The 27,273-nt window shown below is 33.5% G+C and overlaps 1 protein-coding gene across 1 annotated transcript in view; it reads right to left on the reverse strand.

The window, feature by feature from the left end:
• LOC118192360 (putative G protein-coupled receptor No18) overlaps positions 1–18,551 on the reverse strand; it is a 577,637-nt gene extending 559,086 nt beyond the window's left edge. Inside the window, exon 1 of the mRNA XM_085824932.1 lies at positions 18,256–18,551. The gene's annotated coding sequence lies outside the window, so the exon portion shown is untranslated. The remainder of the gene's footprint in view (positions 1–18,255) is intronic.
• Positions 18,552–27,273: the final 8,722 nt, after the last annotated feature.

The following is a 27,273-nucleotide window of genomic DNA, read 5'->3' on the forward strand; positions in this document are numbered from 1 at the left end:
TCTTATTACTTTTAGTATTGCTATTTAGTATTTAGCCCTGTTTTAGATATTATTTTTACTGCTTTATTAGTCACTTTGTTAATGACTTTATATTGCACTGTACTCATTTATTGTTCACGTTGTGGATATCTTTGGCAACCACCTATCCATAACTCTGTAAATATGTAACTGAAATTGTTCTTCTCACCCGCAATGCACCCTTCATCCATCACTGCACTATCGTCTTCGTCCAGCATTTGTTTGCACTGCCCCCAGCAGTCGTCTTGAGCACAATGTGTATAAATAAGTGTGTTATTTTGATCTAGTTATTTCCGTCAGCGGGGCTTGCCGATAAGCTAACTGCCCCAGTGGACCAGCTGCCTCACTGTCGGTGGAAAGAAAGAAAGAAAGTGCATTTGATTGGATAATTATTATTCGCTGTATGAGTTTTTGTTTCATTCCGTCACAAGCGTTATATAAGAATCATCTGACATGGACTAAACTCGATGTGACAAATGGTGAAATGCAGGAACAAGTATTACTAATTTTAGAATACAGGGGGGAAATGCCAAAATTAAAATTAAGCGTTAACTGCTAACTTTAATTATAATTTCTATTTACATATTGTTACGAAATGTAAAGGAGCGGTGGGATAGCTTTCCCGCAAAGCAGTTTAGGGTTGCCATAAATGGCAGGGGAAGGCAGGGTTGCCACATTTGGTGAGAAATCGCCCATGTGGCCACCAAAAGTGGCAACCCTGCCTTCCCTTGCCCTTTATGGCAACCCTAAACTGCTTTGCGGGAAAGCTATCCCACCGCTCCTGCACATTCCGTAACAATATTTTTATCTATTTTATCTCTTTCTTATATATATATAATTATATATATATATATATATTCTTTGAATACTTCATTATTCCAAAAATGAATATAATATTTGAATTTGCTTTTAGTTTTCATTTATTATGAAAGTAAATTCAAACCAACAAGATGCAGTTCAAAAGTATAAAAATTTAGAAATTCTGTATATCTTGAATTCATTATGCTCTAAACCAACAATATATAAATAAATAATAACAGTATATAAGTAAGCTCTAAACCAACAGTATATAAGTAAATAATCGCAATACATAAATAAATAATAATTAGCAATCTTGCTCTTCCCATTAAGGGAAAAAATAAAAAATAAAATACCTATATTAAATCATGTAAGAAGAAATGCAAAATAAAAACTATAATGTACAACTTAGAATTATATATATGTTGGAATTCAATGCTTTACTTTTTGCAACAACTACAGCGTGTTCTTAAATACAATAAGCACAGGAACTTCAGGGAAGTATAAAAGTTTAAACTCCGTAATTTTCACAAAATTGGTTTCTTTATATTTAAGAATTCTATAGCATGAATATTTGTCTCATTTAAAAATTTATTATTATTAAATATATATAATTATATATTTATTATTTATTATTAATTTATTATTATTATTATTGTTATTTTTATTGTTATTGTTTTTTTTTTTTTTTTTTTTTTCATTGGAAAATATTTGTCGACTGCAAAAAGAAAAGGCAAGGATAAAGACTTTTATAGACATGGTGTATATTAATAACGTTTCTATAAACACAAAATTTTGCAAAGTACCAAACGTTACATATAGCTCTTATGATACAATAGGTAACCAAAACTTTGTAAAACATGTGATGATAATGTTCAGTACATTTGCAGCCTGTTATTCACTAGTTATATACTAATATATATTTCCCGGATCGATGTGGCATAATATTGCCTTTTTTCTACAGCCCTCTGCTTCACTTCAGAGGAAGAAAGTATTATGCCTTAATAAAAATCGACATTTTACCAAACATAGAGGTAAATACGAATCGTGAAAGGAAAGCATTAAGCTCTATTTGGATATTCCATTGCACATTCGAAATACTACAATACAATATTGGTAACGTAACTGATTTTGCCACATTTCATCGAGCTTGTGATATGGAATTCCATGCTTCTGAAACAATCTACTGGTCATCGTATTGTCAGATGCTATGATGACGGGAGATGATATATTCAAAGTTTTTGAGACTATCTGGAAACTACGACTTACATCTATAGAAATCTCTGTAATCTGATGGAGCCACTTCAGTATCTGAAAACAAATGATGTCTTTATAGCCAATCTACACAGACAGATAAGTAAATCTTGTGAAAGACCTAATTTGCAGTACATCCGGTCTATAAAATATCAACAAATCTTACTTTTAAAAAGGCTATGATGTACAATATAAACGATAAAAACATAATGAGCACCATAAGATATCCTGTCTTGAACTAGCCACGATACTCTGGTTAAAGAATTATACCGTATTTCCCCGCATATTTCCCCTTTCCTTAACTAAATTTATTGTTCGGAAACTAAAGGAAAATCATACAATTAATTTAAATTTCAAAGAACGCTATTACAGTAAAAACAAAACAAATGAAAAGTAGACATGGATAAACTACTGGTAAGTATCAAAACATTATTTCATTAAAAGAAACCTACATTCCAATAAAGTTATAATAATTTTAAGACTATATTATCTGACGAATATTAAGCTGATACCTGTTGATTATTGAGTCGGCTCAATTATTTTAAAACCCATGGGGCACCTCAAATGAATGAGTCTGGACTGCCCTTCCCAAGAGGGGCATCTAAGGAACGAAGACGAGGAAAAAACAAAAGCCCCGGCGACCAGATCGAACATATCAGATAAGGATACAATGAGCTGGAACATAAATAATAAACGTAAGATGAAATCACAAGTTTGGAAATTTTCTCAAGCGTAAGACACACTTTAGCTTATCCAAGAATCTGTGTATCAAAAGTTTCAAATATGAAATGCGACGAAAATAAACTGGATGCAAAGCTAACACGAAAATTGAAATGCAAACTGAATAAAAAGTAAGAATAGTCAATGAAATACTGTTTACTAATAATTCCCTATAAGGAAACCCTATGTACAACAAACAAAAAGGAAAATTATGTGAATATATTTTTTAATTTTCAAAAACGTAGCAATAAAAATCTGGGGACGGGAATAGAGTAATTCGAAGATTTTTTTTTACTTTTCTCTTACACAAACGTGCGCTGGATATCCTATTCTACTGTTTTCGAAATGTTTTGGAACACGAGAATTGAAATTTGCCACTGTTTGATAACCAAAGAACAAGACACCAGCTTATCGTTGGATCCTTTAGGGTTACGATATCTTTCTCTTGTTTTTAGAGTATCAACGTTATAGAAAAGTCTCTATTTTAAATGAAATTCAATATGATTCAACTCAGAAGTTAAAGATGAAACTGCGCACAAAAATTCACGGAAATATGTACCCACGAATTTTACAAGTACTTATCATTGGTCCCGAGAAAGCAGCAAATTTGTATTGGATATGATATTTTATGTTCGATAGTATGCATCATTGTGAACAACGTTTCTAGTTTGTGAAAAGGAGTATGTTTCAAGTCAGATATTAGATAAATAAACATTCATTTGACTTCTGTTCTGAAAATCAATAGTGAGAGCATCATTGTCTCCAGACATTCGAAAGCTGATTGCAGTAAAAGATACCAAATGTCGGGAGAGTACCAGTAGATGAACATCTACATTTGGATTTTTTCAACTTCCTCCTATTTAAAAAAACTATAGTTTTAGTTAAGATTTCCTCTTGTATAGTGATAAATATTTGGCCCTCCAAGGTACTGAGTTTGACATGCCGGAACTAATGTAATTCGCTTCTTGTCAACTGGTATTGATTTATCCGGTAACCTAAATATGGTAGTTATATTATTTTCAAAATAATATGACGACAAAACAGAAAAAAATCAAATGATCGCAATAAGCCCACACACAAAGAGGTTAGAGGTATAAGTGGAAGAGGCAACATTCCGTCTCCAATAGTCCACCAGGTAACGCTTTTACCAATTAATCGTCTTGAGCATCCTCACTGAATACTCGACCAGACGCCTTGGCACAAAATTATTTGCTTATTACTACAATATTACTTGGTATATTGATCAATTCATTTTTCTATAAAACCTAGAGAAACATGTCCTTAAACGAAGATCTTATTATAGTCTTAAACACTATCCTATACAGATATACTTGAATAAACAATACGATCTTAATGTAAATAATAACAAATAATGTAAAATATAGGATGTCGATACCCTAAATGTTGCTTCCTGCATATTTAGAACTTATTTTACATAATCGAAGTTCGCGGGAACTCAACATCTTTTCCCAGTTTTGGAATCTTCTTCAAATTGCGGAGAGGGCGGCGATGAGTCCTGAACATCATAGGAACTCGTATTTGACCTGGCTTTTTCCTGAAGGAGACATTTGCAGTCCTGCTTGGGTTTCAGATAATATTTTTATTTTTTTGTATTACATTAGGTTTATTTTGTAAGCACTTAGAAAAATGTAAGGTAAATTAATTTCCTCCTAAGAATAAAAATTCTGATTAGTGAGTGGAATGGTTCCGCTTAGAAATTTACTTGACCACTATTAGTTTAGAAATATTGAAACAGTAGTTCCTTTATTAATTCTTGGTGGATCCCGGTTAAGTGCATTAGTAGAACAGCTGAGGGTTTAACATTTTAGTTAAAGTTTCTTTTTGCTGTCATTCGTTTGAAAATAACAGTTATTGTTAGACTGATAATTGTGTGCAATACTTGTTAATTGAAATTTGCTTCGATTAACTGAAAATGTAAGTAGGTTAATAAGAATAATAAATCTGTTAATTTTTTCTTTGAAAAATGATATAAGTAAATGCTGTTAGTCATATAAAAGTGCAATATAGTACATTCATAGGTGCAATAGATTTGTATTTAATAGAATTTGCGGGTGAAACTTGAGAGTTATTCACAGTAATTTCCTATGTAAACTGTTATTGGTTACCTAACGTTAAACCTGTGTGTTAATGGAATTGTCGGAATAAATCAGTATTAATTAATTTATCTCCCCGCGGATTTTAAATTCTAATAGTATCCATAGTATATTCTAATAGTTTAACTTGATAGTAAAGGAATAAATAAAATTCAATTTTATATTGGAAAACTTTGTATGTTTTATATTGTCTTGCATGCTTACACGTGATTTCCACCAGTTATCATTTCGGTTGTTCATATATTTATTTGAAAATTGATTGGCACAACGCAATAACGAAAGTGATAACATGATTATTGGTATTGGTTTAATGTAACTTGTTTTGCATACCGTCGCATGATACACAATAGTAGAGAAGTCAAACTTTTTATAATTTTATTTTTTCATAACGAGTACAAAATTTCCTCAAATATACATGATTCGGAACACAATATTAAAAGTAAGATTTTGTTATTTTTTAAATTCGTCTGTGTTAAAACGTGACAATTTTCTTCATTTTAAACACTTTTGTAAAAGGAAGCATAGGACTACAACCAACATTTGAGAAATAAAGGCCGGGTAACGACTCTTAAACCGGGTAAGGGGTATATATACGATTACAATAAGAAATGAAGATGGACAGCTAGATGTTATATCAGTTACAAATACAAATTTTCAATCTGCTACGGTTTTTGAGTTATGCAAGGTACATACATACGTACATACAGACGTCACAAAAAAATCTCTTTTGAATCCATTTTAAATTTGTTATGCAAACCGTTTTGGAAAAAAGTGTTTATTATTCTTTCCGTAGGTGCAGATGTCAAAAAAAGCGTCCAAATGGATTCGGGAGCATCGAAATGGATATTTGCGTTGAAATATGATACACGAAATTTTTTGTAATACAATACTTCCTTCGTACAAGGAAGTGAAAAAAAAGTCATTCCTTTTTTCTTCTTGTGAAACGAATCCCAGTTTATGTCAACGTTCCCCCTGTATATTCAGGTTAAAGAACTGGACGCATTTTTCATGCATCCCGCACTCGGAAATTTAAAGATGACTTACAGATTTACACAAGCAGTCACTTTATCAGACTGCTATTAAGTCCAAGATGAAACTACGTTGAAACTATTAAAATTTACTTTTAATGTATTACCATAGCATTCACAATCAGGGACGAGTAGCCAGAAAAACCTGCAGTTTTTTATTATGAACATACTACGTCTTTGAAATTCCCAACGATTGAAACCACTTTCGATTGAATAGTCGTGAGGCAGAGTAACTACATTAATATGGAGTGAATTCACTCAAATTCTTTACCAAAAAATGGTATACCAAAGCATGTTTAAGGTAATCAAAGTGTGTTGGTACATTCTTAACAAATCTCATAGCCACTATTGAATCACAACAGAGAGAAAAATGCTAAAATTTCCTTTTTATGTAATACGCAAATCCCCATCAATAAAATCATCAAATCGGCAATGCCGTATATATCTGACTTATAATATTTTTAACGTATTTAAGAATATATATATATATATATACGTGCATATTAAAATATATATTAAAGAAATTAACCTAATATGTTAAAAGTACACAAATCCAAATATAAAGTACGAGGGTCATTTTGCCGTTAAAATCAAAAATAGTCTCCTTGGCATGGCAGTTTTGAGAAATGTGGGGTTTCTTAGGAAAACCTTTTGTCGACTGGAGAGTTTTAAAGCAAATATTCACTTACCTCATATTGCTAAATTTCAGAAAATATTCTCCTGCGTTCAGTTTGAAAGCCATTTATTTTAAAATAATTTCCATTACTTCTAATGTTAGGATCTACCTAGTAATACTAGAAGTAGTAATTATATCATATTCAATTCGATTACACTGGTACACCAAGATATATTTCTCACATATTCAAAGCATGTCGATACTATCTACATAGATCTCGTAACTCTGTCAGTTAAATCTTAAGTTCTTAAATGATCCCATTAAGCAAAAGCAATGATATATAAAATAAATCTATCATTTGCAATTAATGTTCATTAAGAATTGCATTTCAGTGTGAAAGTTACTAAACTACCAAAAAAGAGATTACTAGCATTTCGGAGTTCAGACATTCTTCTCTGGAATAAACTAAATTTCGCTTCAAGTGACCTGTTTGGTTTGGTTCGTTTTGTAAGGATCTTAAGTTTTACTAAAGTTTATTTTATTTTAAATCTTTACTATCACTTCTTATTTTCTACTTCCGGCCAGAATTAAAAGCTTTAACTTATTTATGCAAATTTGTCTTGCGAACGCCAAGTACTTAAGTTGTGGCTTTTTGCCAAGCAAGAGAGAGAGGAAGGAGTTAGTAGAAGCAGGCCGCTTGCCTTAGCAGTTTTACTCGGTTGCTGGTTGCCTTCAAGGCCAAAGGTTTAATCCTCTTGATAATTTTAAACGTATCGTAGTGTTAACATTTCTCTGTACTACATACGGCCTTTCTGTTAATATACGGCCAATCTTCGAGTAGACTCTTATTTATTAATCCAAAGTTAGTTTAGTTAGAATTTAGTTAATATTTTTATATTCTTACGTTCAGACCACAAGTGGTTGGTCTCTGTATTCCGAAGTCCGGAAAACTTTGTAAAGAGAGAAAAATAAAGGGTTTCGTATACCCTTCCTGTGCATCTTGTCTACTTCCCACATTTATTGAACATAGCTTTAGTAAGCTCCCTGTTCCGAGTCAGGTCATTGAATGCTCACCAAGCAAGTAAGGAGAAACAACGGAACCCGATAGTGGCGCCCGACGAAGAAGAATAACCATGGCCGAGTTTCAAGAAGAACTGTGCTGCCTGCAGAAGCGGCTCAGAATCCAGAAATGCCAGCTCCCGCCCTGGAAGGATTTGGTTACATCGTCCACACCATGCGCGCTTCGATGAAACCAGAAGCAACATTTAATGGAAACTCACCGGTAACGAGTTTTTTGCAAAAATTGGAGGACCACTTCATGATGTATCCCGTGCACGAGTTCCAGAAAGCCACCTTAGCTACTAGCGCTTCGAGGGGCCAAGCGCTTAATTGGTTCAAATGTATAGGCAGAAGTCTCTTGGGTTAAGAATGAAGTCCCACCTATACTTACGAGAATTTCAAGACTGCCCTAGTAAAAGCCTTCCCTGTCGTAAGGGATCGTGCAAAATTAGAAACGGAACATTTCAGCATATATCAGAAACGAATTGAAAATCTCTCAAGCTTTATTTTAAGAAAAATTCACGTCTTCAAACTCTTGTATGGAAACCGTCCGGATCCTGAGATAATTCAAGTGATTTTGCCCAGGTTACTTCCCCAAGTACAAGACTTTATTGAATTAAGGAATCCGACTACACTGGAAAAGTTGTTTGAGCTAGCAATCCAGTTTGAAAGTAGAAGAGCGGCGGACATTGAAAGAAGACGCCAATATGAGCAACGAAACCAATTTGGTGCGCCAAGACCACAGCACAGCACAAGTCAAGCACAAGTCACAGCACAAGTCAAGCACACGGCTACGGAAGCAAAGCGAATCAGTGGGCAAGGAAACCCGAGCATCCAGAAACAGCCGGTGAACGTCGACAGTTCAATAGCAATCCAGGAAAAAATTCTGAAGGCCAGTGGAAAAAGAAGGAAAGCATGGAAAGGAAAAAACAAGATTTAAACTAAAACGGATTTCTTCTGACGGGAGGGTGCGGAAATCCGAAGGCCAAGAAAACCCCTCTTCCTTCAAGTTAAATACGGTAATGGTGAAAAATTTGACTCTTCCAAAGATTGAAGTGTTGGTGAATAACATCCCAGCCACCGCACTCCTGGATACAGGCGCGCAGTGTTCCTGTGTGGCAGAAGATTTTTTTAGGAAGTGTTTTCGGAAATACCGCATATATAATTCGGATAATACCACAATGTTAGCTGCGCAGGGAGAAAGATGCAAGTGTATTGGTAAATTACCGCTATACGTTCGTATCAAGGACGAGCAAGTAAAGATTATGTTTTTTATAGTAAAGAATTTGCAAGCACATATCATCTTAGGGATAGAATTTCTTTCAGAGGCAGAAGCAACGCTGGATTTTAACGAAGCGTCCCTTAAGCTGACGATGAAACCAGTTCGAGAAGAAAAAACAGAACCACCAATGTTAAACCTTGACCACCTGCCTAAGGAAGAGCAATAAAAAATTCGACAAGAGGTAAGTGAATTTGCTTCGTTATTTAGTGATATTCCAGGATTTACTCAAGTTACTAACCATAGTATCGACACCGGAGATTCACTGCCAGTTCGCCACAAACCATACCGATATGATAAGAATAAAGAAAAAATTATAGAGTGGCACATTATTGATATGTTACGTAAAAAGATCATAACGCCCATCTCAAGTAGTTATGCGAGCCCGGTGGTTTTATGTAAGAAAAATAATGACTATCCTTTGACGCATCCAAAAAGGTGGAGATTCGCTATTGATTATCGTAAATTAAACTCCATAACTAAATATCCGGTATATTCTATTATTGAGGAGATTCTAAGGAACATAACATCCACCAAATATATGACGACTTTAGACTTAACGACTGGTTATTTTCAAATAGGGGTTAGACCGGAAGACGTGCGTAAGACTGCTTTTAAAACCAAGTCTGGCAGTTATGAATTCCTGCGTATGCCGTTTGGCCTTTCAGGGGCACCGGCAACATTTCAGCGATGTATGGACATTGTGCTAAGGCCTGTTCTTGGAAAGTCCACATTTATCTACTTAGACGATATCATCATTACTAGTGATAATCTCGACCAACATGTACAGGATTTAAGACAGGTGTTTTCATTATTAAATGAAGCCGGTCTAAAAGTTAATGTCGAAAATTGCAAATTTGCAGCCCCTGAATTAAAATACTTAGGTTACAAAATATCTCAGAAAGGAATCGAGACAGACGAATCAAAAATATTCGCTGTGCAAAAGTATCCGCCGCCAAATACGGCGAAGAAGCTCTCTTTTTTTCTAGGACTTTGTTCGTATTATAGGTCCTTTATAAAAGATTTTGCAGCTATTGCAAAAATAATCGCTGTGCAAAAGTATCCGCCGCCAAATACGGCGAAGAAGCTCTCTTCTTTTCTAGGACTTTGTTCATATTATAGGTCCTTTATAAAAGATTTTGCAGCTATTGCTGAACCATTGTTAAAATTAAAAAGAAAAAGGCAAGATTCTCGTGGACGGCCGAAAACAATAGTGCTTTCGAAAAATTAAAGCAAGCGTTAACGCAAGCCCCGGTTTTGAAATTTCCTGAAAAGGATGAAAATTTAGAAATTTCAGCTGATGCTTCGGATTATGCGGTAGGAGCGGTACTTTCGCAAAATCAGCAGCACGTGGCATTTTTTAGTCGAACTTTAAATCAAACACAAAGAAATTATTCCGCGACCGAGAGAGAGGCACTTGCAGTTCTGTTAGCAGTCCAAAAGTTCCGAGTCTATTTTGGAAGGGCGCCAATAACAGTGTATTCTGATCATGCGGCGGTAACTGGATTGTACTCAGGGGAAAACTTATCCCCAAGGTTAATAAGATGGGCACGCAAGTTACAAGAGTATAATCTGGTAATCAAGCACACCCCCGGAAAGGAAAATATCGTAGCAGATGCCCTATCCAGAATAAAAATAGATGAAGAAGGTAATACTGTAAAGGTGGCAATGCTCACAGCATGTACAATAAATTCCCGAGAAACTGTAATAACCGAACTGGGTAAGGATCCTGAATTTAGGAACATTTATGAGTATTTAAAGGATCCTGAAAATTTTAGCCACCAAGATATAGTGGCGATAAGAAATAGGGCGGCCCATTACGAACTAATAGATGGTCTATTATTTTATACAAAAACTACAAATTCCAACAACGAATTTCGACCTGTTATCCCAGCTAGTCTTAGATTAAATATCCTGCAGGCGTTACATGACAGCCCTTTAGCTTCTCATGCTGGTATTCGAAAAACTATCCAACGCGTACGCGAGGCAGTCTATTTTCCTGAACTGCAAAAGTTAACAAGGGTGTATGTCCAGTCCTGCGCAACATGTCAAGCAGTTAATTATATTAATTTCCGCCCGGACGGGTTTCTAAATAGTATTAAATCCGATTTTCCAAATGAAATAATTGGCATCGATTTATTGGGCCCTTTCCCAAAAAGTCAGTTAAATAAAAGTCGGTATCTCCTTGTTATGGTTGATCATTTTAGTAAGTGGATCGAAATTGTTCCCTTAAAACGAGCCTCCGCGAAATTAGTTACTGATTCTATTTTAAATAAATATATTTTAAAATACTGGGCGCCCCTAAAAGTTATATCGGATAATGGTCCTCAATTTGTAAGTAATATATTTGAAAACATGTGCAAAAACCTGGGCATACGTCATTTAAAAATGGTCCCGTATCGGCCGCAATGAAATATAGCGGAACGGGTCAATAGAAATATAGTGAAAATTATCCGTAGTTATGTTAAAAATTTTCATAAAAGCTGGGATAACTATGTCAATGAATTAGCTTTCGCCCTTAGGACCGCAAAACATGATACAACGGGCAAAACTCCTGCTGAGTTATTTTTAGGCAGAAAGATTATAACGCCGTTAGATAAATTATTTTAAGTTCAACAAAGAGCCCCAGAATTTAAAATGGGTGATATAGAAAAATTAATTAAAGAAGCAAAACAGAACAATGAAGTAGCACAAAGAAAACAGAAGCTCTATTATGATATGAAACGAAGGGGAGTAACTTATAAAGTAGGAGATGAAGTATTAAAAATTAAGCATTCACTTTCTTCAGCACCAGAAGATAAAACCGCCAAATTTTTTCGACGATTTGAAGGACCATATGTCATAGAAAAAATAACTCACGCTGTAGTGGTGTTAAAAGCCAGGAATGGTGAAACATGCTCCGCAAACTTTGACCAGATAAAACCATAATATGACCGAAATAAAATGCAAATATTTAAAGATCTTTTGCAGGATACGGCACGGCTGGCACAAGCTCCAGAGGTCTAACAACGACAAGCACAAGGGCAAGCCATTAGGAAGCAGGAGCAATTGAAAAGAAAGTTTCCCCGTTGGAAAATTGAAGGTAACAAGAAAAAGAAGTCGTTCCACCGACCAGACAAGAGAGCGCACGACCACCCCAGAATGAAGAAGGGAGAAGTACGACGAATGCAAAGAGAGCCAGGAGAAATAACGGCAACTATAACCCGGCTCCCAAACGGAAGATCTACTCATCGGACAGGACTCTACGCAGCAAATGTCGCCGAATCACGGAAGGACCACCAGCGGCGGAGGAAAAGATACAAGGAAAATTTGAACGGCCATCAACGAGACCCAAGCAGGAACGAGAGAGAAGTGTCCCGGTTCAGCCAAGACCAGCGGCCATCAAACGGCCAAGACCACAGGCAGAGGCGAAAAAGAAGGTATTCAAGGGTGACCGAACTGGAGGAAAAAGAAAGCTCCTAGAGGAAGGGACCGAAGGGCGAGCCCGCACAAGAAGGAAGATAAACCAAACGCTAATCTTTGCTACCTTCCAGGACTGGGCAGAAAAAATAATGTCCGAATATCACAAAGATAAGTAAAATTTTATGTTACTTTGCAACCTTAAGTTAATCTTTCATTCTTACTGCAAGTGGCAGAATTCAAGATGTTTTACCTCATGTGAGGTCTACCTTTATCGCCAAAAAGGCGAGAAATGAGTTGTTACCTATTTTGGTATTATGTTTTTCAATTACTCGCGAGTAAAACTAAAGTTGATGTATAATAGGAATGTGTAAATACTTGAATATTGTAAAAGTTATTGTATAAAATTTTATTTAAAAGATTCTGTCAAGAAAGAAGTTTTAGTCTGAAAGACTTTTGAAATGTAGTATTTCAATGTTAAAGAATTGGCACTTGCTTGGAAAAGAATAGAAGTTAACAATGTACTACTAATGTATGTTTTAAAATGCGTAAAATTAACGGCATGTTAATATGTTCTTATATAGAATGTTATTTTAAGCGTTAAGAAATACTGTGATATGTTAAAAGTGAAAGTAATGCCAACAAATTTTAACTTATTCGTGTGACTGTAAAAAGAGAAAATTATTCTGAATATGTGTTAAAGGTTGAATAAATGTAGTTAGGCTCTCTGACGCTACACTTCAGAGTTAGCCACTTCCAGAATAGTACCTCAGGGTTTAGAGATGAATATAAGGTGTGTTATGAGGTCTTGTTATGTTGAATTTTAACAACATAACATATTGTAGGCGGTAGTGTTGAACACTTGTACATGAACACATTCGTGTTTGGTATTTTCTTTTACAACACATGTCAGAGAGCACGGGGAAAGAATTAAATAAAGTCATGAATGAAATAAGAATGTTAAGAGAACTATAAATATTCATGTTACTTGCCATTTAATTGTGTAACATTTTATTAAACTAGTTTTCCTTCCAGATCTCTGGAAGGAACCAGATTTCAAATAAAAGCTCCTGTTTAGATGCAATACAGATGAAAAGTAATTGTCCATGGAATTGATAATGTAAAAACGAATTTTTCTTTTAAATTTCTAGTTTCTAGTGAGAAATGTTTGTAAAAGATTGGCCTCGCGTTAGATTCTAGAGCTAAAAGTTTTCAACAAGGTCGTTTTAGACCTCATTTTCAAACTAATTAACTCTGGCGGGAAGTATGTAAGGATCTTAAGTTTTACTAACGTTTATTTTATTTTAAATCTTTACCATCACTTCTTATTTTGTACTTCCGGCCAGAATTAAAAGCTTTAACTTATTTATGCAAATTTGTCTTGCGAACGCCAAGTACTTAAGTTGTGGCTTTTTGCCAAGCAAGAGAGAGAGGAAGGAGTTAGTAGAAGCAGGCCGCTTGCCTTAGCAGTTTTACTCGGTTGCTGGTTGCCTTCAAGGCCAGAGGTTTAATCCTCTTGATAATTTTAAACGTATCGTAGTGTCAACAGTTCTCTGTACTACATACGGCCTTTCTGTTAATATACGGCCAATCTTCGAGTAGACACTTGTTTATTAATCCAAAGTTAGTTTAGTTAGAATTTAGTTAATATTTTTATATTCTTACGTTCAGACCACAAGTGGTTGGTCTCTGTATTCCGAAGTCCGGAAATCTTTGTAAAGAGAGAAAAATAAAGGGTTTCGTATACCCTTCCTGTGCATCTTGTCTACTTCCCACATTTATTGAACATAGCTTTAGTATGCTCCCTGTTCCGAGTCAGGTCATTGAATGCTCCCCAAGCAAGTAAGGAGAAACACTGAACCTGATAGTTTGATTGAAAGCAATCGTAGGCTATCTGCCTAATGGGAAGGATGCCCTAGTTGGAGGACGTTCTATGGGAAACTGGCTTTCTTTTTCGCCGTTTTCCCCATTTTGGAAAACTACAAAAACTTAATTCAGATATTGCATACATTTCTAGAATTTGATTTGTTAATAAATGCGAATTACAGTGCATAATTTCACAATACAGTATTTGTTCAATTTGTTAGATGTTTGCCTTTATTCCTGTTTCATATATTTTCTAGAAATGTTAATTTAATCGTTACCGGCAATGAATGAATGCCGGCATTCTATAGAATATCTAGGCATTTTATAGAATTACAGAAACTGACTGGTAGTATATGAAATGATTAATACTTCACATATTTCCTAAGCATTCTACAGAATGCCAATTGACAGACCGGTACTGGCACTGTATGAAAGAAGCCATTCTATAGGATAACTGCGCATTGTATAGAACGCTGGAATCTGACTGGCAGTGTATGAAACAATTAACATTTCATACATTTTAGGCATACATAGAATGCCTAAAATAATAAATCCGTACTGGCAATTTATTAAAGCCGGCATACAATATGATAACTAGGCATTCTGTAGAAGACGGAAATTGACTGGCAAGGTATGAAACAATAAACATTTCAATACATTACTTGGGCATTCTGTAGAATACCAAATGGCAAACCAGCACCGGCAATGTGTGAAAGCCGGTATTCTGTAGTATACTGAATGCCATAATGAATATATATTTTACTGAATGCCGGAAACTGGACGACAATGTATAAAACAATTATCATATCGTATATATTTCCTAAGCCTTCAGTTGAATGCCAAATAAGAAACCTGCAAATTATGAAATACATCTCCGATTCTTTTCGAATATCCATGCATTTAATACAATTATACGCAGTCCACCCATAATCCATACATTTAATATATTTTCATATTTTATTTTTATTAATAAGAAAGGCATAATTTTTTCATTACAGCTTCATTTTTTTTTTTTTTTTTTTTCTTTTTTTTGAATAAGCATGTATATTTTTGAAGAACACGCGTCTTTTAATAGCCTTATCATGAAATGTCTCATATTTTGACTAACTAGAATTCGTTGTTCTACAGAATTCCTTGGTATTATACATGGAAAGTATATACAGTTTCTCACATTTCATACTTTGCCTAAAAACTCCAAACATTTTATAAAATGCTTAGGTATTCTATAAAATGTCGGAATTTCATACATTGTCAGTAACATAATACTCTACGAGCGACATTTTTCACTAACCCTGTTAGTGTTAATGCTGCGCCAATAAGGTTTCGTGAATTGCTACTACTTACCCACGATTACGCACTGAATTTTACCCTTTTCACCCCTAAAACATAACTCTTCTATTCCTAGAATTCGTTTTCTAAATAAAAATAATCCACGAAATAAGAGATCAAGTAATTATTATAGAGAGTTTATAACATTCCTAAACAGATCATTATTACATAGAAAGTTGATATCTATTGTTAATCCGTAACAGACAGATTTAAAATGGCGACAGACTCAAATGTAAAAGGAAAAAATGCTTTGAGAGAGGACGACGCAAAATCATGCTTCGATTCTTATACCCTTTTTGGGCTACAAGTTAAAAAAAATAAGTAAATAAATACCTTCTCATAAGAAGTGTCCGAAATATTTTCAAAAGCCTAATATTTATAAATAAGTAGTTTAAATGATTTTGATTTCGTTATTTAAAACTTTTAAAACTTTCTTTAAAATATATTGAAACTCACTTCAGAGTGGATACTTTTTAAATTTTTGAAGTTCTATAAAGGCAGACTATTGCTGGGAATATAAATTAAATTTCTTCCCCAAGTATACTTTTTTTCCTTTAAGTTTTATCACATTATAATTAACTTAGCTAATCATATAAATGTTAAATAATTCACATAAATCTTGTTTTCTAAATCTGTGGTCTTTCTTCTATTGTTTTAAATGATATTATTCTATCTTATGTGCTTATTTATTTTAAAATTATACTTGAACAAAAATTAGCTAAAGCAAAATTAGTTTCAAAACCACATACCCTTTTATCCCTAAATTTCTTTTAGCTTTTAATTTGAATTTTGGTTTGAAAATATTTAAACATTCTAAGCAAACATTCCATCAAAACTGAGGTACGTTTGGGCAAAGTGTCTATAAATTTTAGATGGTTTATCATAAGCTAAAAAATTTAGCATGTGTATTAATTACACAAATAAAATATATTTCGTGTTTAAATGAGCTATGAAATTACGTAAAACAAACACCGGTTTTTCGAAATCCATTAGTGAAATACAGTGCCGCCGTTTAATATCCGAATTAGTTTGTTAAGACGGAAATGTGATATAAATTTCTCAAATTTAATTTTGAATAATTATATTTTATCATGAAAAATATTCCTTGTAAAATCCATTATCTCAAAAACGCATTAGAAAGCAATTATAGAAGCTGCATTTTTACGTATTAGATTTTTTTTTGTCTTACTGGATTAAAATACCTTTAAAAAGGCATAGTTTGGTGTAATTGGGTTCCAGCTTTCTTTATAGTTTTTAAGAGATCTTTAATTTCGAATTTTAAAGTTAGATTAAAGGAATTGATTAATGAATCTCAGAAGCTTATTAAGGAGTTTTGTAAGATGTTATTCTTATGTCACGGGGAAATTTATTTCATAATTTGCTTTTAAACTGTAGAGGGGGTATTATAGTAGGTTTTTCATTAAAAATCTTTTACTGTATTTTTAACTACTATTTTTTAAAAAGCGATAATGTATTCTCAAAAATCGTAAGTATATTTTTACAATATAAAAATATGAATTAGGTATTATAGTTCTAAGAATTTTATACAAAATATCATTTTAATCCTTTTAAATTAGAAGAAAATAAATCTAACATGTTCTCTTATGTATATGTAACATTTGGTAGGATTTTTTGTTATAATGGTTCAAATATTGATGTTCTTTCAATGACTCTCAGATTTAGAAAATATTACGATTCCAGAATCCTTATTTCAGAAACTCTAATATATTCATAACCAGATGCATACACGCTTAAATAAAGCTTCCAGAATAAATAAACATTACTAAATAATTCTAGATAACAAAACTTCGCTGTTCAACTTCATTTAAAAAATACACAGTTCATTTATATTACATATGAATCACAATTGCTTAATGTAGTCTGGAATTATAATTATTATTTAACGTATTTTCATTTTAAAGATTTCATCCTAATAAAAAGTAGTCATTCATAAAATTTATAATGTATTCATTTATTCTATAAAACTAAATACAGGCAGGTGCATTTTTAAATGCATTTTTTTCAGTAACTAACTGTCATCGGTGATTCTTAGCAAAACATTGCCTATTGAGAGTCCAATTCGTTCGTCAATAGTTAATAGTAGTTTCATATACGTGGCTTGCGAAAAACAATATTTCAATGATATAGAACAACTCATTTTAAAGCCCTAGGTATCTGACTTTGATTTAACTTCTGTTGTCATATTTTAAATGCCTTAAATAAATTTGGTTCAAGTATAGGCAAACTAATTTGAACTCAAAATTAAGCTCATGCACGGAGAAGATTAGGAACATCAATTGAAATAACACTTGTATCAAATCGATTCTTATAGAAAATCATTTTTAATAAGAGGTTATAAACACATTTACTTCATTTCTCGATATTTATGTGTCACAGATGATCAGTATACTATATATTTCTAATTACCTATTATATATCGTTTAGCAGAAAAAAATGCTTCATTTTTCTTAATTTCACGTAGAATTCTCTCTCACGTAGAATCCTTAATGAAACTAAGTTTTTTGAAGTTTCATAGTGGCTATAGTAGTAGAGACTATCTCAAATAATTAATTATGCTTTCTATAATGATAATAATAATATTTTCTCAATAAAATATCCGTAGAGAGGTTTTAATGCCTGTGAAACAAGCCATTTATTACTCTTTTTACTGAAACGTATAATTAACGACAAAAAATATATTTACGACATACCACGAAAATATACGCGCACCAAAATAATTCGCTGTAAACTATTTAAAAAAAAAATTTTACTTACCTAATACCGTTTTCATAAACTTTCATGCAACCTTTGCAGTACGAAGCTACAGTTCAATAAAAGCACTTTTATTTACGGACGTAGAAGAAGCGGTTCTTGAGCCTTACAAATGTTTCGATCACCTGTTACTAAAGTTTGGAGAACAGCAGAGTTGCTTTATTCTCCTAGTTCATCATTCGCTTCCTAGTCAGCCGAGGCTCCCGTTGCCTCTGAAAGCATCTTCTCCGATGGGCTTTTCTGGGTGTACAGCATGAAAGGGGATGAGGGAAGGTTGATCCGGGTGTTGCCTGAAAAGGTCGCTCCAAACTTGTGATTGGCGGAGAGAACTTGCGTAGTAGGCAAGCTTTGCACTTTGAGTGAAAACCTTTTCATTTTATTCTCGATATGCTCCAGGGCTTTGCTTTACAACTGATGGTCAAAGTCTGTTTTCTAGAACATGAACGTGTATATTTTTCCCTATTGTTGTAGAAAATGACGTAAAATATTTGCAGCAGAATGATTCAAGATAGTATTTTTTTTTTTTCAAATGGAATACCACATTCAGTAAAATGTCATTAAAATTTTGTAAAATATAGTGATGAATAAGTTAATATATATAAATTTGAGATCTTTCCTATTTGATATACTTGAGACATAAATACCGTACTTTCGGCAAATTTTTCTCCCTAGCATTTTTAACGCCTTGTCAATTTAAAAATAAACCACATAATTAAACCCTACCTCAATGCACTTGCAGAACAAGCTCCTATAAATTTAAATAGATTCGCACTCGTAGTAATTGTTTTCGTCATCTTAATAAAAATAAACCCTCGCAAATTACCTGGGAAGGTCGCTCATAACCTTTATCTTCTAACTGTTGAACAATCGGGGAAGCTGTATTAAGGGAAACTATCTCGTGTTCTCGTTACACACGAAGAGGGTCAGGAAACCTTCCATGCAGCCAACCCTATAGCCGGGACTTAAAACCAAATCCAACTACTAGCATTCGGTATTTTTCCAGTCGGTCCTCTAATTTAATATTTGGTTTGTAAATAATTTATCTATCCCCAAAAAGCATATTTTGGACTTTCATTTTAGGTTTTGCCAATTCGAAACAATGTGCAAATAAATATTTGAGTTGCTTTTTTGCTTCTTATAATCGCTTTGTGTTGTTAGATTTTAATTTAAGAAAAAGACGAAAATTCATCTGACAACTTTAGGAAGATTACGCAGATTTTAGATTAAGTACTACAATTATATTTTAATGAAATTAATTCTAAACAAATGCTTAAATGTTATAAAGTCCCCAATCCGGACGTCCGTTATCCTGAATAATCTAAAATCTGGACCTCTCAATTACCAGCAAACCCATTTTTTAATTTTTATGCTGGTTTAGGCTTACGAATTTAATACGTTTTCATAATAAAACATGTGGAAAGTTCTGATTCTTAATTTCAGTTCGGTACTGATACCAAGCTATTGAGTCAGTATTTATTATTTTCAGCTTTCACCACCGTATGACCATCAACATGCTTTGTCTTGATAAATGACTCACACCACGGTGTCTAAACAATTGCTTTCATATGTATAATAATAATTGTTGAACTTCGTACTAAACTTCATACAAGAACGGAAAAATCACAACGAAGTAAATATAAACAGGAATTCAGCTACGATTGTGTCAAGTCGGCTACACATTCACATTCTCTAATTATTTATGCATGAAGATATCTTAATAGATATCGTCCCGCAGATAATATCACAATATCTTAATACATATCGTCATATAAGATATCTTAATAAATATATCTTATTAAATACATTATTAGAGATAAAAATATCTTTATAAATATTATAATGTTAATACTGTTATTTATTTTTATTGGAATGTAGCTCTCTTTTAAAGAAGCAATATCGTGATAGTTACGTGCAGTTGACTACTATAGCCCATGACTACTTTTTATTTGTTATGTTTTTAATGTAATTCCTTTTTTTATAATTAAATTATTCGCTTAATTTTCCATTCACGGTTTTCGTGCTATAAAATTAATAAAAAAAGAAAAATTATTCGAAGAAATACGGTGTTTTTCAAGATCTTGCAAACGGAACCTGAAAAACCATGACTAAAAATAGTTTTTAAATTTCAGATATTAATGTTGTACAGAGCTTAATTACTTTAAATGTTGACTCTGGTTCAGTGAAGAGAGCTAGGTGACTTAATGCTCAGTCTTAAGCTGTTTGGTAAAATAACACAAATTCAGTAGAGGTTTATAAAGTCATTACATTTGTGAATCCGCAAACGTGAAAAATATGAAGTTCCCTCACCGGAATTCACCGTTCGGACATTCTTTGCAAGTTTCAAAGAAAACCCTTCGTTCCCCACCTAATCATTACACATCCTGTATAATAATAGAAATTCAACCCGGCAACTTGCAGGAATAAGAGAAATGAAGTTTGCGTAAGGTATTTGCCAAGCCGATTCAGTTAATTCAGGCGTTTGTGTAAGACGAATGGGACAATTAACAATAGCTGCCCCCTGTTCTTCTTTGCATTCAGGAACTCTGATTTAAAAACAATAACTAATTTGTATTCTTTTGAAAGCGGGTAAAAGTAGAAGCAAAAACAAAATAATAAAATATCTGACTAAAAATTAAAAAGATATAAAATCTGAAGGAGTTCAAAAGTTACTGTCGCACCAGAGAGTTTGTTAAGATTTTTTATGCTCTCGCTGAACTCGCAGCTTACCAATCAATCGGCTGTTAGTCTCATTCCTGTTAAAACAGCGTTTTGGTCATTTTTATCTTTATTATTGTACATCATTTATTCACATATGCGTCAGATACAATTCATGACCATAACCACAAAATTTTTAAAACCAGCGTATGTTTACGTAGAATTCCCGATACAGTGTTAAATATTGCCATAAATGTTTTTCAGTCTTTTCACAGTTTATCGCATCAACGTCCAGTCTTCTTAATAAGACAAATTACACAGTTCTCAAGTCATTTTATTTTTAACTTTTTGTCTTTTTGAATTTTTTATGAAGCTTCGCTTTACATACACTTGCACCATATAAAATTCAACAGCAAAATCAAAAAATTAAAAAAAAAGTCTATATTAAATATTTCTGACAGAGTGTTAAGTGTTGCCATTCATTTTAAATTTTTAAAGATTTTTTCACACTTACCTCCGTTCAACGTATCAAGTTTAAGCTCTTTTAGTAAGATGACTTGAGCAATATTATTGTTTATCTTTTAATTATTAAGTTTTTGCCTTTCTCACTTTCTTTATTAAATATCACTTTTGCCCTATAACTTATGCCGTATAAAATTCAAGAGCAAAATCACACAATACTTAAAAGCAACATATGTTTAGATTATATTATTATTTCTTAAAACCCAATGCATGGCGAAGAAAGTTGGTGGTAGCATCCTTTTATTTGAAAAATGAGGAGGACTCAAAAACAAGAATCGGGACTAATAACTCCTCAGGTGCTAATAAATATTAAATCCTGCAACGCTTTATGCTCTGAAAGATCATACAAAATTCCTAAAACATCTCTTTTTATCATACTTGCCACCTAAAGCTTAAACACAATAATACTAAATTAAAGAAAACATAATATAAATGAATGTTCTGAAAAAACATTTTTGTATACTTTAGCAGCTCGTATCTCCGAAATTTAAGTAATATTACGAAAGATATTAAATTTCTTAAAATATATGATCCTGCGTAATCCATATAAATGCTGCTGAAAGCTTTTAACTTCAAGAGAAGCACGTTCGACAAATAACACCTCGATAATATATTTTTTGATTAAACCATTCATTTCGCATAGTGCAACTTAGAATCTTTCGAATGTCACGTTTCTTGGATATTCCCGTGGTTATTAGCCCAAAAATGGCTATTAGTCTCGAAATGGGATTTTGTGTTGGTTCACTACAAACGGCGTATCACTTTTCCAACTGTTGCCACCAAATGTTATCGCCGTGTGTTATTTTTGAAGAAATTAAATGCTGAAAAATCTTTATATATGCATGCCTGTTCCTCTAATTATGAAATAACAACGGTACCTAGAACCATCCAATTTTAAAAAACGTAGTCTTCTGCACTGACGAAATCAAAGATTTGAAAGCAAGCAGTGGCAACACTGTACGGAATAAAACAATTTTAACTCCAGCGCGCCATACTCTTGCCATTCGGGGAACTGTAAGATATTTGTCTTTCTGTTTTAATTGACAAACTCGGCTTTATGAAAGCAAAGTTTCACGCTGCCGGAATTTTGTTCCCAATGGTGGGCACTTGCCTATAACGGCACTGGCCACTACTAAGGACAGAAGTAAAAACAAAATAATAAAATATTAGAAGAGAAGTGGTGGCCATTTTATTGTGGAAGCACCTAAATAGACCGCCACTGTTACCTCCTGTGATAGGAGAAACAATTTTGCATCCATGCCTTCTTCGGTATTCGAACACGGGCCCTTCGGCATCGCAGACAGTCTCCTCTAATCCCTAGTCTCGGACCTGAAGAGTCGGACATTCCCTCAGCTCCTAAAAATGTGGCAAGAACGTTGGGATCAAGCCTTCACAGGGAGACGTGTTTACAATCTCATTCCCAAGGTCAAGACAACAATCCAAACTAATAGCAATTACATGACGTATTTCTTCACTGGTAATGGGGCCTTCCCTTCATACCTCTTCCGCTTGGCATGAGAGAGAATGGTAACTTGAATGTGGGGAGGAGGGTCATCCAGACCATTTTGTGTTCTCCTGCCCACACACAGAGCTTAACAGCCTCAAGCAACCAGGAGCCAGATTCTGGCCAAATTGGTTCCAGAATCTACAAAGTAACAGAGTTGCCCAGCGGAAACTGAAAACAATAATTGACTACTGTACTTGCAATTACTCTTCTGACCCTGGAAGATAGTAGTCATAAAAGTCTATATAAGCTAGTTCAATATGTCAGCAACAGAGTATGTGATACGTATGTTCAATATGTAATTTTGTATTTATGCTGTGCCACGTTCTCATACATAAAGTTCGTACTGTATCTGAATGCTGTAATGTATCTGTACATGTTTATATCTTTTCTTTATGGTACCGAAATTATACTAAGGATCACGCTAACCTCAGTGTCATGCTTCTTGTAAACTTTAATTATCATGATAACGTATGGATGTACATATCGATATGAGTGAGAGTATGTATCTCCTGTGATACATACTCTCACTTATATCGATCTTTTATTTGTTTCGGAATCTCATATTCTCATATCGATCTTTTATTTGTTTCGGAATCTCATATTCTCATATCGATCTTTTATTTATGTATACTTTTATTTGTTTCGGAATATTTATGTATGTAAATGTGTATATATCTGTATATGAGTTGGTATTTATATGTATATACATATATTTTGATTGTACTCTTCTTCAAGTGCCTTGTGTGCACATGTATATATTTCTTTGTACATTGTTGTACTCTTCTTCAAGTGCCTTGTATGCACATGTATATCTCTTGTTTTGCATTTTATAAATGTCTGCTCAGCCGGGGCTGCACAGGGCTGCGGCCTGGTAGCTAGTGGTTGACTCCCGCCGAGTTGGTAACCAATTCTGCATGGATATATCTATACCTGGGTCGGAAGCCAACTCAGCGGTTTACCTTCCCTAACCACTATAGTGTCTTGGCGGTCGGAAATAAAATACTTTCATGTTCTCTCCGCCAGCGTGCTGGCTTTCAGTAAAGCCTGAGAGACTAAGTATAATCTGGAAGGTTACTGAGTAATAAGCTAAGAGATTTAAATCAATAAACACAGTTCTTAAAAATAGGTTTTTTTCTACTTTTTAATGTGATTGATTTCAACAAACATGTATTAAACTCATAATATGTTTAATTAAATATATTCAATATTTTTATGATATTACGCTAGTTGGCTTCATTAAAATCATTATACACTTGTTCTTTATTATGATAGCTATTTTAGGCGGCTAATTTTTAAAGAAATAATACAGCGAATGTATTACAGTTTTGTTTTACTTGAACGTACGGGCCTCGGGATGTCCAGCCCTTCTTCCATGTCCATACCAGAAATTAGATCTCAATTAATGCTTTGAAAAGAGCTCACAATTGGATTTCCTATCAGGCGCAGAATTTTTTTCGTTTATTCTTCTTAGTTTTATTATCCTTCATTTCTTTGTTATAGGATATTTTGATTACTGAGGGTGTTGTTTTCTGCGTTTTCTTGTAAATTTTGTAGTAAATGCTTATTTAATACTCCTACTGATGCTTGTATGTCTACTGATTTGAAAGCTCTTGATACACCGGCATAAGAATATTACTTTTTCTGTGGCCACCCATTATTAACTTTCTTGCTTCTGCATATGAACTATTTTAGGTACTTTTGTAAAGTCACTGGGTTATTTTGAACCAAGAGACATGAAAAATGAGCAATGCCCTCGCCGGGACTCGCATGTGGACCTCTCGAACTCATGCCGAGTGCGCTACCGCTATGAGGTATTTTCTCCCTCCTTTCTGCATGATTTCGTGTTGCAGCAGTATCACATTCGGCGCTTATTCTCGAGCCTGGACCTCCCGAAAACGCTCTGAGTGTGCTACCACGAAGGCATGAAGAAAGGAGAAAGAAACTACCTTATACTTTTAACTGATGGTACCTCCTTTCTGATTTCCATTTAGGACATTGCCGGGAGAATGTTATGTGTCCCTTTTGCACCTTCCACATAATTGATCAGTGTTTCAATTATCAGTGTCATCATCTTCCGCAGAGCAACGGTCGCATCGGAGTATCCCACGACAGTGTATTTTGGAATAAAAAAAACGCTGACACTGAAAGTATCGCAAAGGTTTGGTGAGATCTTACTTAAGGGCAATGGAAGTACCCGGCCTTAAAGCAGAACAGATTAGCTGAAGGTCAGGATTATATGCTTAGCTTTGATCAAATGACCTTCTTTGAGCATATTGATCCCTCTTACAGCGCTAACATCCTCGTTAGAAAACTCAGAGACTATTTTCTGTTCTGAGGAGGTTGACCTCTGAGACGGTACCATGACAATAATTTAGGATTTTATGCTCTGACACATTGACGTCGACTTGCCCAGGACTTTTTTAATGCAAGAAGGTTAACAGACTCAACTGGCGAGACGGTTTCAAATAAAGATAAATAAATAATAAATAAAAGATTTCCAGATCGTAGCCGTTTTATATTTTTTAGATTGATTTAGAGCACTTTTGAATCAAAAAGAAAAACAATTTTAGGTCATCTGTAGAATTGCTGATTACTAGGAAACGATGAGAGTTTTTCCCGGATTGGTTTTTTACATTTGTGTTCATTTTTGGGGAGGAGTAGTTTCAGAAATTTTTAATTCTTTCATTTGTTATATTAATTAATACCATATCTGTTTATGTGAGTATCGTTTACTTCATTTTATTGTTGCAAACAGCGTAAATTCCTTTTGCTTTTCTTCCTTTAGTTTTGAACTTTATGTGTGGCAACAAGATAATTGATTGATAGAATTGTGTTTGTGACAGCCATGTAGAATGGCTCGCTTATTTTGTATCAATTATTTTGCATCGCTGACAAGTGTAATAAAATAAAAGTGTAGGAATACAGTCCATTTGTTGATTGATTATAGTATGTGAAACATATTAAGTGTAAAGACCATTTATTGTTGCTCAAAAGTCTAGCCGGAGAGCTAGTGAAGATAGTGACTGTTCTAAGTGTATTCTAACAATACAAATGTGCATATGGTTGGTGAAAATTATCCACTTTGTGAGGTAAGTGGATTTTGAACAAAAATTCGTTTAATTTATTGTTAAATTTTAAGAACAATGTTGTAATACAACATAGAATTCGATTTCATTTTAATAATAGTGTTAAGTGATTTAAGAACAATTTCTTTTTTTGAATTGATCAATTATGAGTGAACTTATAACTTTTAAAACAAAAAGAGCGGTCTTACGCAGGAGTGTTACTAATTATGTAAAGAAAATTGAAACTATTTTAACTGCAGATGAAATTAATTTAATAGAACTAGAGGAATGTGTCGAATTATTGAAACAAAAAGAAACTGAGTTAAGGAAGCTTGATTCTGAAATCGAAAGTTTAATTACAGATACTAAAGAATTAGAAAACGAAATAGATAATGTTCAGGAGTACACAGATAAAATTTATTTGTGGAAATTTAAAGGTGAAAAAATATTAAAAAATCAAAATAATAAAAATAATTCTAATAGTGTAATTTCAGAACAGGTTCTTGACAATATTAAATTACCGAAGTTAACATTACCGACTTTTCGTGGTAATATTACAGAATGGATAGCTTTTAAAGATCTTTTCAGTGCTTCTGTAAGAAATAATACAAATTTATCTAATGCTCAAAAATTGCAGTATTTGAAGGCTTCGTTGAAAGGTGAAGCATATCGCATTATTCAAACCATTCAAATTTCGGATTGTAATTTTGAAATAGCATGGAATCTGTTAGACGAAAGATATTCAAATAAGAGAGAACAAATTTTTGCATATATTAAACGTTTTTTAAGTTTACCAACTATTCAAAATGAATCAGCATTTGCTATTTTAAATTTAGTTGACAATATTAATGAAGTAATTCGTTCTTTAGAAGTATTGAATCAAACCATTGATAATTTTGGTGACACTTTAATGACTTATTTAATTTTGCAAAAATTAGACCCTTCCACAAAATTATGATGGAAACGTCAGTTAAAATCTAATGAAATTCCAAAACTTACGACTTTAATTGAATTCCTAAAAAACTATGCAAAAACACTTCAAAATAGCAAATCAACAAGTAATAAGGTACCTAAATCTGTGTTTCAAAATAAGAATAATGTTCTGGTTGCTACTTTGGGTTGTGGTTATTGTAAAGAAGATCATAGTTTAGCCAAATGTTCGAAATTTGTAAATTTATCGGTTCAGCAAAGGATAGATTTTGTAATATCTAATCGTTACTGTTTTAATTGTTTATCTAATATGCACTTGCTCAAAAAATGCAAGAGTTTAAA

Source organism: Stegodyphus dumicola, chromosome 10, assembly GCF_044657685.1.
Source record: "Stegodyphus dumicola isolate Sdum_Otavi_A_Nest chromosome 10, ASM4465768v1".
NCBI lineage: Eukaryota > Metazoa > Arthropoda > Arachnida > Araneae > Eresidae > Stegodyphus > Stegodyphus dumicola.